Source organism: Rhopalosiphum maidis, chromosome 4, assembly GCF_003676215.2.
Source record: "Rhopalosiphum maidis isolate BTI-1 chromosome 4, ASM367621v3, whole genome shotgun sequence".
NCBI lineage: Eukaryota > Metazoa > Arthropoda > Insecta > Hemiptera > Aphididae > Rhopalosiphum > Rhopalosiphum maidis.
The window spans coordinates 23081752-23093514 of record NC_040880.1 but is presented as its reverse complement, the minus strand read 5'-3'; the positions used below and the strand labels follow the sequence as shown (position 1 = coordinate 23093514).

General features: G+C 24.4%; 2 pseudogenes; one reads left to right on the top strand and one right to left on the bottom strand.

Moving 5' to 3' along the window:
• Positions 1-3430: 3430 nt before the first annotated feature.
• On the bottom strand, positions 3431-5331 carry LOC113549041 (annotated as a pseudogene).
• A 2820-nt stretch (positions 5332-8151) lies between these two features.
• Positions 8152-11763, top strand: part of LOC113548503 — a 26850-nt pseudogene continuing 23238 nt past the window's right edge.

The following is an 11763-nucleotide window of genomic DNA, read 5'->3' as shown; positions in this document are numbered from 1 at the left end:
ATATTTTGGTAAATTTGGAATAACTCATTCATTTGGGTATCAAATATACTCGTATTATTATTAAAATTAGATCAAATTTTAAAGCTAACAATTAACAAGGTCTTAAATAAGATAGATTTTAGTAAATATCTAGTCATTTTTCAAAAAAAAACTTTATTTTATTAAGCAATGTTTTCTAGTTGAAATTTTATACATCATTATTTTTAATTATTAATATTATTATTAAGTATTCTTCTTTTTTATTTTTATGTAGTAAAGTTTATTTTTTTTAACAGTATTTTCTATTTTTCTTTATATCATACACCATACTTGTCATTACATGTTCCTAGAGACCTCATAACGTATAAAATAATAATCATGTGTAACAAATGTTATGTATGTACATGCTTTATGTTGCAGAACAAAATACATTTGTAAAATCATAAATTAATTACATGCTAAAACAAATTATCAATATTTTATTTGTGGTGCCACACAAGTGTATTTTGTTTTTAAACATAATAAATGCAGTACGTTATTCACAATATATGTAATATATTACAGAAAATAGAAAAAAATGTGTTGTTTTAAAAACAAATGTAACAAATCAAAAGCACTCTGGGCGAATAATTTTATTATTTTTTTAATTCCTATTTATTAAAACTTAATAATTTAATATCTTTGTAATGTAAAATCATTATTATTTTATATCAATCAAAAATATTATATTAGTTACACCAAAATTATATAGTATCTTGAGTTAAATCAAAGTATATAATATATATATAGTATAAATTATATATTGTATTATTTTACATTTACATTTATAAAATATTAGTTAAATCTAAAACTAAAAAATGTCAATTGTTGAGGATAAACGATTTATTAACAATAAATAATATTTACCTCTAAGGTAACCTCAATATTTACTTGATGAAAATATGATAGCATTGAACAATTTTAGTTCCTATTTATTTTATTTTTTATTTTTTTAATAAAATGACTATTTACTATATATATTATATTTGTTTAAGAATCTGGTTAATACTACAATTTTTTGTATAACAATTGTAAGCCAAAAAAAAAAAATATTATATAGACATAATAAATCTAGAAAAAAAAGATGGAATAACTGTCTTAACTACCTATTAATTAAATTATACAATTATTGTATAATAAATAACCAAGATTAAGATTGAGTAAAATCTATTAAAAACAATTTGTCCATATGTCATAGTATAAAATGTATTATATTGAAAATTTATAGTAAAAAGTTTAATGGTCAGAATACATAAAGCATTTAAATTATACTTGTAAAACTGCATAGCATAAATTAAAAAATGTATGTATTAGAAATAAAATATTGAAATACTTTATATTTACCATTAAATGCTTTACCATAAATATTTACATTATTATTTATGGTGATATTATTGTATATTTACATATTCCTTTATCGCATTTGGGTTATTATATAACTGTATAAGAAAATGTGTACTTTTCTAAAAGTGATTTAACTTTTTATTTATTTATTATTTTTGCTAAATTGCTTTAGTATTAATTTCAGCATTATTAAACAATGAACATTTGTTAAAATAATATAAATTTAGAAAATTGCTCTGCGTCATCTTATGGTCCTAATCAATTATTCAAAATGGCATATCTTATATTTTAATGTATTGTCACACATTTGTATTGTTTGTTATTGATCATATCATTAAAATAAGACAAATTAATACATTTCACTTAATCATAAATTAATTTCTCACCCATGACATCTCTTCATTAATTTATAAAATTTAAATATGTATTAATGATGTGATCTATATTGCTACTAGACAAATGTTAATTTTAAACATTTTTTTTTTATGTATCCCAAATGTAGAATTATTGAATTTAATTTAATTTGTTTTATTATTGTAAAAAATTATGTACAATAAACATTTTAAATAGAAATACACCATTAGTTATTGCATATAATATATTATGTATTAAATTTATGATTATATTTAATAGCAAAGATGTATTTAACTTTATGATTGACCGGCCTTTACATAATTTATGTAGCAGTATTAAGGTGTCTAATATTTGAAATGCGATTTTTTTATGATGTAGCTAATATACAAAAAATATATCGATAACATGTATATTTATTCTTTGTTAAAATAATGTATAGTATTATGTTTGTAACTTGTTTAAAAAAAAAGTGTATAGGTATGCAGTATTTATTTGTACTAGAATATTTAGTTGAAGCCATTTGTTTATACAAGCTCAAAAAGAGAACTCTTTAACATTTTTGGTTTTTTGAGGTAATACATATTAAATAATATTCTTGATTTTTTTGTAGTTGATCAATTTACAAATAAATAAATTATGTTATAAAATATTCAATTTTGAATTCATTTATGTTAAACTAACAATTCAAATTTTAATTAGATAAAAAATAAAAAAGATGACTTACTGTAATGGTGTGAGATTTAAAAATAAAGTGACTTTATAAGTACTTACAATAATATTATTTAAGCAGAAAAAATTCTCAAAAAGTTCATTTCAATATATAGATTAGACAATTAATCAAATTTGAAATAGCTCTATTTTAGATTTAGTATGTGTATAGTCAATATGGATCAAAAACATTAAGTTGTGTTGTACACTAATACACATTCAAAACACATGAGTTAACAAATTGTGAATTAAAAAATAAAATACCCACTTGTTTTATTTTTATAATCTGCAAATCAAATTCAAAAATATGCATCACTACCATAATTTACTGGCTGAATAATATTATGTAAGTGTTCCTTGTTTCCGTAAACACTGAATAGATTTGTATATTTCATAATCATAATTATTATTTTAATAATAAACCTAAATATCGTTATGTTATAAGGTTACCAAGTGCTGATACTAGGCCTTACAAATCTCTCAGCAAAATAGCTTAGCAGTGTTTACCAATCTACTAGTTACAAATATTTTTGTTGGTTTGTTGTTAATTTAGTAATAACAACAGGAATAAAAATTAATTTTATTTAAAAATAATCTTAATATTTAACAGAATTTAGTATTTGTATTATATTATATAAAATATTATTATATTATAATAAAAATGAATGTTAATTTAACGATGTCATGCCATACATTATTTTTTATTTATTTATTTGTGAATAACCCAATCAAAATTATTATACTGCAATAACTCATAAAAATATTTACAGTTTATATAATGAAAATCACAAAATATCCAAACATTTTCTCAAAGAGACATGTAATTTTTAACAAGTTGAAGCAGATGAGCTCTGGTTTAACATTAATGTTTTTTATTTAAGTCATTTATAATAATATTTTCTGGATTTTCTAAAAATAAGCATTGTTTTATTTAAATACAATAAAGATAAAAATATATTAACATATTAAGTAAACAAAAAGTGAAATACAAAATAAATTATGGTTATTAACATACTGACAAGCAGTTATCTATATGATCATCTAACTCTATAACATTTTTAAATATATTTTCACAGCATGGGCATTTTAAATTATTTTCATTAACATTTGGCTTTGGTGTTTCTGGCATTCTGACGACATACAAATATCTAAATGTGTATTAATATTACTTTCTTAACCATTTTTTCACAACATGGACAGTTTACATAATTGGTATCATCAGGAATATCCACAGAGTCGTTTTCAAACACATTAATCAACATTTTACAGTTATTTAAATGTTCATTCATTAAGGATCTATCAACTGTATCATTGCATGCTGGGCATTTACATTATCATTAATTTCCTTGCCAAACATCTCCCTTAATTGATCACAATTTGTAAATGATCATCAACCAGTCTGTTAATACAGGTTCATTACAAATAGGACATAATGTAGTTTCATCTAAATTTTTTAAGCATATATCTGTTGAGCATTTTGTTTATTGCATTCATCAGATTTAGAAGACATATTAGCATTCTGTTCAGATACTTTCTTTGTGAGTGAATTCAATTTGTCGTCTAAGTGAGACTTTTTATCATTTTCTTTTGGTTTCGAATATATTTCAGAATCATTATGAAGATCTTTGTTTATTGGAGGACCCAATACTGTAATGAAATTTGTTATTTTATTAGCAGATTTAACATCCAATTGTTTTTGAACAGTTGATTTTTTTTTCAATCCATATCCTTCAGGCTCTTTAACTTTAACAAAAATTCCACTGCAATTAGCTTGATGATTAGCCCACCAATTATCATTTGGTCCTGGTGCACGATTCATACTCCTCTTTACATATCCATAAAATGGCTTATTATATTGGCATGGTCCATTACACTTCCACCAATGAGTTTTGTACAACTTTACTTCGTCGTGAAAATCGTGATAAATCGATATTTTAGTGCCAGCTCCTACATTTATCCTGTACATATGTTTACAAAATTCTGGCCCATGCCCATCTCTATCTCTATGGTCTCTATTATTGGTAAGAAACAAATATGCATGTATCATTTCATGTAATAGCGTTTCAACTAGATCCTTTCGAGGTCTGAGCTTTAAAAGTGGTTCACTAAGGCTTATGGAACAAAATCCATTTTGATATCTACATAAACCAGCGCAGACTGTCATCCTTTTGCTCCATTGAATCATTACAGAGTCCAATGTACTCCAAAAATACTGTCGATTAAATGCCAAAAATAAACCGTGTATATCTGGATTTGGGTCCAACGTTTCCCAAGAATGGTGTACTACACTTTTAGTAGCCTCTACATTTTGAGTATAAGATCGTTTAGTTGGTCGAGGTACATTATCTTTAGCATTACGCTTTTGTTTTTTAACATTAGTACCAATATCAGTCAAATCAACTATATTTCATTCCTAGGGCCAGAAGCCAAACTGTTCTCAGATTTTGTCAAATCTATAAAACGTAGTTTTCCATTGTCTTCAAAATTGGCCAATTCGTTTTGTAATTGTAGAGCGAATAAATAATCGTTGCTTGTATCCATTTTAAAACATTCACAACATAACAAAACCAATCAATTTATTATCTAAATTGAATATTACTTACTAAAGCAGTTAATGTAAGATTATCTATGATTAAAAACATCACAGTTCATGCTGAATGTTAATTTCAATATCAGACCATGATCGAAACGGTGGATATTAAACCGTAATACTGTATACAAACAATCAAATAACCATTGACTAACGACTATTGAGGTAAAGAATAAGACGAGTAAGTACCGATTATTGACCACTGAGGCACTGAATAACACGATACACGAATACACGATCACGATCCAATTAATTATGAGTTAATGACAACGTTGATATCATAATCCTTAATAATTACTATATTTGACCATATAAAACAGTTATATTTAAAATTGAATACGTCTTGATATAGGTAGTTGATAAAATAATATGTTTTGAAAACAGCGAACATGTGTTTTTATCATAGACCTTATACTTATATCTCAGTATAAGGCTATGGTTTTTATCACTAAGAAGACGACAACGTCCCATTTGAACCATGGTAGATAATAATAATAATGTTACCATGAGGTAAATACGGACGATCACCTATGTATTCTTTAATTCCGTGGTACTAAATGGAGAGCGTCTAAACACAGGAATGCACCTTATGCACTCTGCGCATGCGCGTAATTTATTCACCACTATCATTGTTAAGCTGTATCATACAACCACAATATATTTGAAAAGTTAATTATTTTGAATTTGTTTCCGTTTACTACATGTTGTATAAATAATATAATAATAACAATTTAAGTGTTAAAATAATTTACAGTTTGTCATTTCATTTTAGTTGTTAAAAAAACATGTCAAATGTATAAAGTAAATAATAATATTTAAGTGCTAAAAAAAAAATCAAAAAACATCTATTAATTTTACTTCTAAAATAAGAATGTTCAGTTTCGTCACAACTTAAAATATATTTTTTTTTTTTTAGTAGTATAGTATTGAGCTGTTCAGTTTCAACTCTCGTTGGTTTTATTAATTCGTAGGTTTTTCCTGTTTTTTTTTTTTTGTAGAGAAGAATGTGTCTTGAGTTTTAAGTTTTTTTTTGGTGGTTCATTTACTATCTTACTAAAATCTCATGTCTCGTCATTATTTGATGTTGCATCAATGAATGCTTCTAAAGAGTTTAATTGTTTTAATGCTTTTTAAGATGTTCACTGTTTTTATATTGTTTATTTTATTGGCTAGACTAATGGCCTTTTTTTAATTGTTCTTGCATATTTTCTGTTTTTTTTTTTTCAAGTGTCTTAATATGAACTTGTATTTCATCATCTTTTTTTTAAAATTTAAAATTGTCATGTTACATTCATTTTAATTTAGGTAGTAGGTTGTTAATGAAATATAAATAAGAGGATAAAAAAATATCATTCCCAAAAAATTTTGTTTGTAGTAAGTATATTTATATTTTATAATAATCAATTCACAAATAAACAATAAACCAGCAATAGGAGACAAGAGTTTTCAATATTTATATGGAAAATATAAATAAAATAGACAAATAGTATAATAATTTTCAAAATAAAAAATATGTGACAACTGACGAATAATTCGTTTATCAAAAGTATTTGTATAAAAGTATTTGATTTTTCAAGTATAAATACCTCCTAAATAGTATTAAATATGTTATTCAAATACTTTACAAGACTGATATTACAATTTTAAAAATTCAATATTATCTAATATCTATATAAATTACATTATCTTAATAGTAATACTAAACTACAATCGACATAAAGTAACCAAAATACAATGGGCTCAGTACCTCACCGTTTATTATGTTCATGGCATGTAGATAGAGCTTGGAGACAAAACATTTGCAAGATAACTGGACCTACACGCAAAGAAAACAAGGAATTATATATAAAACTCTAAAAGTTCTTCAATCAATGTGTGATGAAAATGAATTTAATAATGCTTTAAAAGAATTTAACCTTGAGCTAATGAATGATCCAGACACTAGAGACTTTGGCATATATTTTGATCGCATGTATGGCAATAGAGTTGGTTTGTGGGCATATTGCCATCGAAAAGGTCTAGGTATAAATGTAATATGCATCTAGAATCTATGCACAAAACAATAAAATATCATTATTTAAATGGTGCAAAGTGGGCGGTTAGATAAAAGTATAACAACTATTAGAAGATATACCCGTGATAAAAAAGTTGAAAGAATTATAAAATTACTAAGGGAAAAACAAGTACAAGGATTCAGGAAATAAAAAAAAAGACACAATAAAAGTACATTACTTGAACTTACAATCAATCTGGATAGTGAGAATAACTGGAATGTTGAAAGTGAATTTACACCAAGTCAGTTTTATAAAATAAAAAAAAATAATGATGATGTATGTTGTCCAATGATATGTTCTATTGTAAGTTGTGTGTTCACACATTTCAATGTTCTTGTCCTGATTACCAAATCAAGTCTATGATATGTAAGCACATACATTATGTTGCTCTGAAGACAATGTCAACAGAAAATTCTGAAGATATTGCTATTTTGTCAGCAGCAGATACAGAAAATAAAATTTTGATGCAACTTCAAACAAAGATGATGAAATACAAGTTCATATTAAGACACTTGAAAAAAAAAAACAGAAAATATGCAAGAACAATTTAAAGAAAAGGCCATTAGTCTAGCCAATAAAATAAACAATATAAAAAACAGTGAACATCTTAAACAAGCATTAAAAAACAATTAAACTCTTTAGAAGCATTCATTGATGCAACATCAAATAATGACGAGACACATGAAGATTTAGTAAGATAGTAAATGAACCACCAAATAAAAAACTTAAAACTCAAGACACATTCTTCTCTACAAAAAAAAAAAAAAACAGGAAAAACCTAACGAATTAATAAAACCAACGAGAGTTGAAACTGAACAGCTCAATACTATACTACTAAAAAAAAAAAAATATATTTTAAGTTGTGACGAAACTGAACATTCTTATTTTAAGAAGTAAATTAATAGATGTTTTTTGATTTTTTTTTTTTTAGCACTTAATATTATATTATACTTTATACATTTGACATGTTTTTAACAACTAAAATGAAATGACAAACTGTAAATTATTTTAACACTTAAATTGTTATTATTATTATTATACAACATGTAGTAAACGGAAACAAATTCAAAATAATTAACTTTTCAAATATAATATGTGGTATGTATTGATAACAGCTTAACAATGATAGTGGTGAATAAATTACGCGCATGCGCAGAGTGCATAAGGTGCATTCCTGTGTTTAGACGCTCCTCTAAATGGTAGTTGAATTTGATAGTGCTTAACCTCAAAAATTTAAATTTAAAAGTTGGAGATTAAGATACCTGCTTAGTACTTCATAGTTCATACTTCAAATTTCAAATTTGTTCAATAGTTAAATTATTGTCTTCTCGAGTACTTACTTGAGTTTTGAACAGTGGAATCTTGATTTTGAATAATAAATGAAATTGAGAAGTTTTATTATTTAAAAACATACAATAACGTGCCAAATGTCTTATAATTAATTAGAATATACCTAGTAATAAATTATACAAAAAAAAAACTACAATGAAAAAGAAACCTTGGTAAGTACATTTGAATCAATTTAAATTACTTTATACGTGTCTACGTTTATATTAAATTAGAAATATTGTGTTAGTTATTTTATCTAAAATACATTCCATTTTAATATTAATTGTACATGTAAATAAAAACTATATGAAACAATAATGATGTAGGTATATTATAATATAACTTTTGTGATTAATAATTATGTGTATCTAATCTTTTTGCTTAGAATTACTTTTATTAATTTAATTATTAGAGAGAATAATATCTTAAGAAATTTACAGTTTTACATAGATAATTTAAGATATATTTAATTAGTGCCATTTATTTTCTATGTACAACTATACTTTTTCATTTATCTACCTACTTAAATATTCCTAATTTTGAACCATCAGTACCTATATTATCACCCGTTGTAATAGTTTATATTTCCATATCTTCAAAAATGTTCATTATGTTCAAAGTATAAATCTTTTAATTAAATTTAAAAGTAAGATATTATTTTAAATTAAATTCTAATCTAGATTTATAGAAATGGAGATTTTTAATGAATTCATAAATTAATTATGTTTAGAAATATATATCTATAAAAGTTCTTAAAAATAATCAAGTATTAATAAAAAAAAAATTAGAATTAGATATTAATTTAACAAGATAATAGTACAATGTAATGTAAATAAATTTATCAAAAATGTTACTGAGCCTAAAGTGACACATTCAATAATCATCAAAAATTGATAAAAAAAAAGTTTTGAAGAATTGTTTGAATTAAATCAAATGAATTTATTTAATTGATAAAATTGATTTAGTTGTTTTTATATATTAAAATTTTATAACTTATTATTTAATATAAAATCATTTTTTTTTTAAGGGGACGCAAACAAGTAGAGAGCGATGATGATGCTTCTGTAGATTTTGATGGTGAAAATTCAGAGAGTGATTATGACGAAAACGAAAAGCTTCTTCTAGAAAAGACACGAAAAGAATTAGCTCAAGGTCCATATGATTCAGATGAGGAGAGCGAAAGTAATTAAATTTATGCTCTATTATTATTGTTTACAACCCTGTTAATAATTATATATTATGGTTTCTATGTGAAAATCATACTTCTAAATTACTCTTTCATTTAATCTTATACAAATTATGAAAGATTAGTTTTACTGTTGTGTAACAAAAATAATTTAAATTGTCAATACTGAATTTAGAAATGTTATTTATTGAGGTATAATAAATTCAATATAATAGTTTTGATTTGGTTGTATAAAATATAATATAAATATTTGTTACCAACTATTCTTAAATTATTTTATTTTTATTTAAGTAAACATTTAAACATTTATAGATTGAATTTATTTTTAACTTATAAGTTTATTGTTTTTTTTTTTATATATAGTGAATTATTTAAAATCTTTTAATCATTTTTATGTATAAATATAATGCATTGAAAATAAGTAAAAGTCTTAAAGTGAATGATTATAATTTGTTTACTTGTGTAATTAGGAAGAAGTGTTTCCGCTACGTAACAAACTAGATCAGTATGAAGATGAGAAGCGAAGAAGAAGATGAAGAAGTTAAAAATGATATTGAACAACATTCAGATGACAGTGAAGAAAAAAATATTAATGATAGTGATATAGAAGGCGCAGAAAGTGGTTCAGATGATTTACCTAATGACAAAGCTTGGGGTCAACTAAGAAGATCATTTTATAATACAGATTACTTAGATAAAGATCATGGAGGTAACATAAATATATTTATATGAAATATTTTTATGAAATATAATTAAATATATTTAGGTTTTGAGGGGAAGAGGATGAAGAAACTGCTAAAATGGAAGAAGAGAAGAAGCACGTAAAATCCATCAAAGAATGATGTCCGAATTAGAAAATGTAGACCTCGACAGTGAACTTTTTATTGTAAGTTATTGACATTATTGTAAATAAAATTTATTTACAGTATGTTTTTGATTTATTAATGTTGATTATTTCTAGGGGACTAAAGTAACAGAAAATGCAAAAGAAGGAACTGATACTAGTGATATAACACAAATGATGACTGTTAAAAAAGATTTGAGTTCAATGAGCGATCGTGATGAAAACGAAAATTGTTAATGAAAGAATCACCTGAACTTTTTGGACTTATCGAAGATTTCAAAAGTAATTATTTCTTAACATTTAACATTATTTTCTTTAAAATAGGAATTCATATAATTTGTTATATACTATATTATAAAATTATTTATTATTATATTATAGCCTACATGGGAATTGTACAAGAAAAATTATCTCCTTTTTGAAGTTAGTTAGATCTGAGGACATACCAAAAAGTCGGTTTACAGAGTATATACAATGTTATTTTGAAATTATATTGAAGTAATACTGATATTTTACATCAACAGCTGTTGAAATATTCTTATTTTACATTTTTTATTATTATTTTAGTTACTGTACTAACATTGGGTTCTATTTTCTTATGAAATCTGTTCGTAAACCGGTGCAAAATCATCCTATTATGAATAGATTACTTCGATACCGTGAAATGTTATGTGAACAGAATAAACAATTTGAAACATTAATATTACCTCAGATTGATCAAATATTGTCCAATATCAACACAGTAAAGTAAGAAATTGCTTAATTCAATTAAATATTTTTGGTACTTAATTTTTTTTATATTTTAGATCAAACTCTAAGGCAAGCAAAAATAAACCAAAAAAATACTCAATCTACTGACAAAACCAGTACAAAAAGCTGTTAATACGGTTAAACCCAAGGAAAATAATTTGGAAAATATAAATGACAACCGATCAAATAAATTCGAGAATAATGATGAAGAAGAAGAAGAAGAAGAAGAAGAAGAAAATGCAATAGAGCTTAAAGGTATAATACTAATATAATAATATATTATAAATATTAGTGTTTTCATAACAAAACTATTTATTTTATAGAAGAACCAATGACCACTGATGAAAAACGTGGTATAACTTATCAAATAGCTAAAAATAAAGGACTTACGCCTCGACGAAAGAAAGAACTTAGAAATCCAAGAGTGAAGAATCGTATGAAATATCGTAAAGCCAAAATCCGCAGGAAGGGACAGGTTTGATAAATTAATAATCAAATGTTACTTTTGGATTTTCATATGATTATAAATATTAATAATTGTTTGTATTTCATTTCAGATTTCAGAGCCACGTAAAGAAATTCGTCG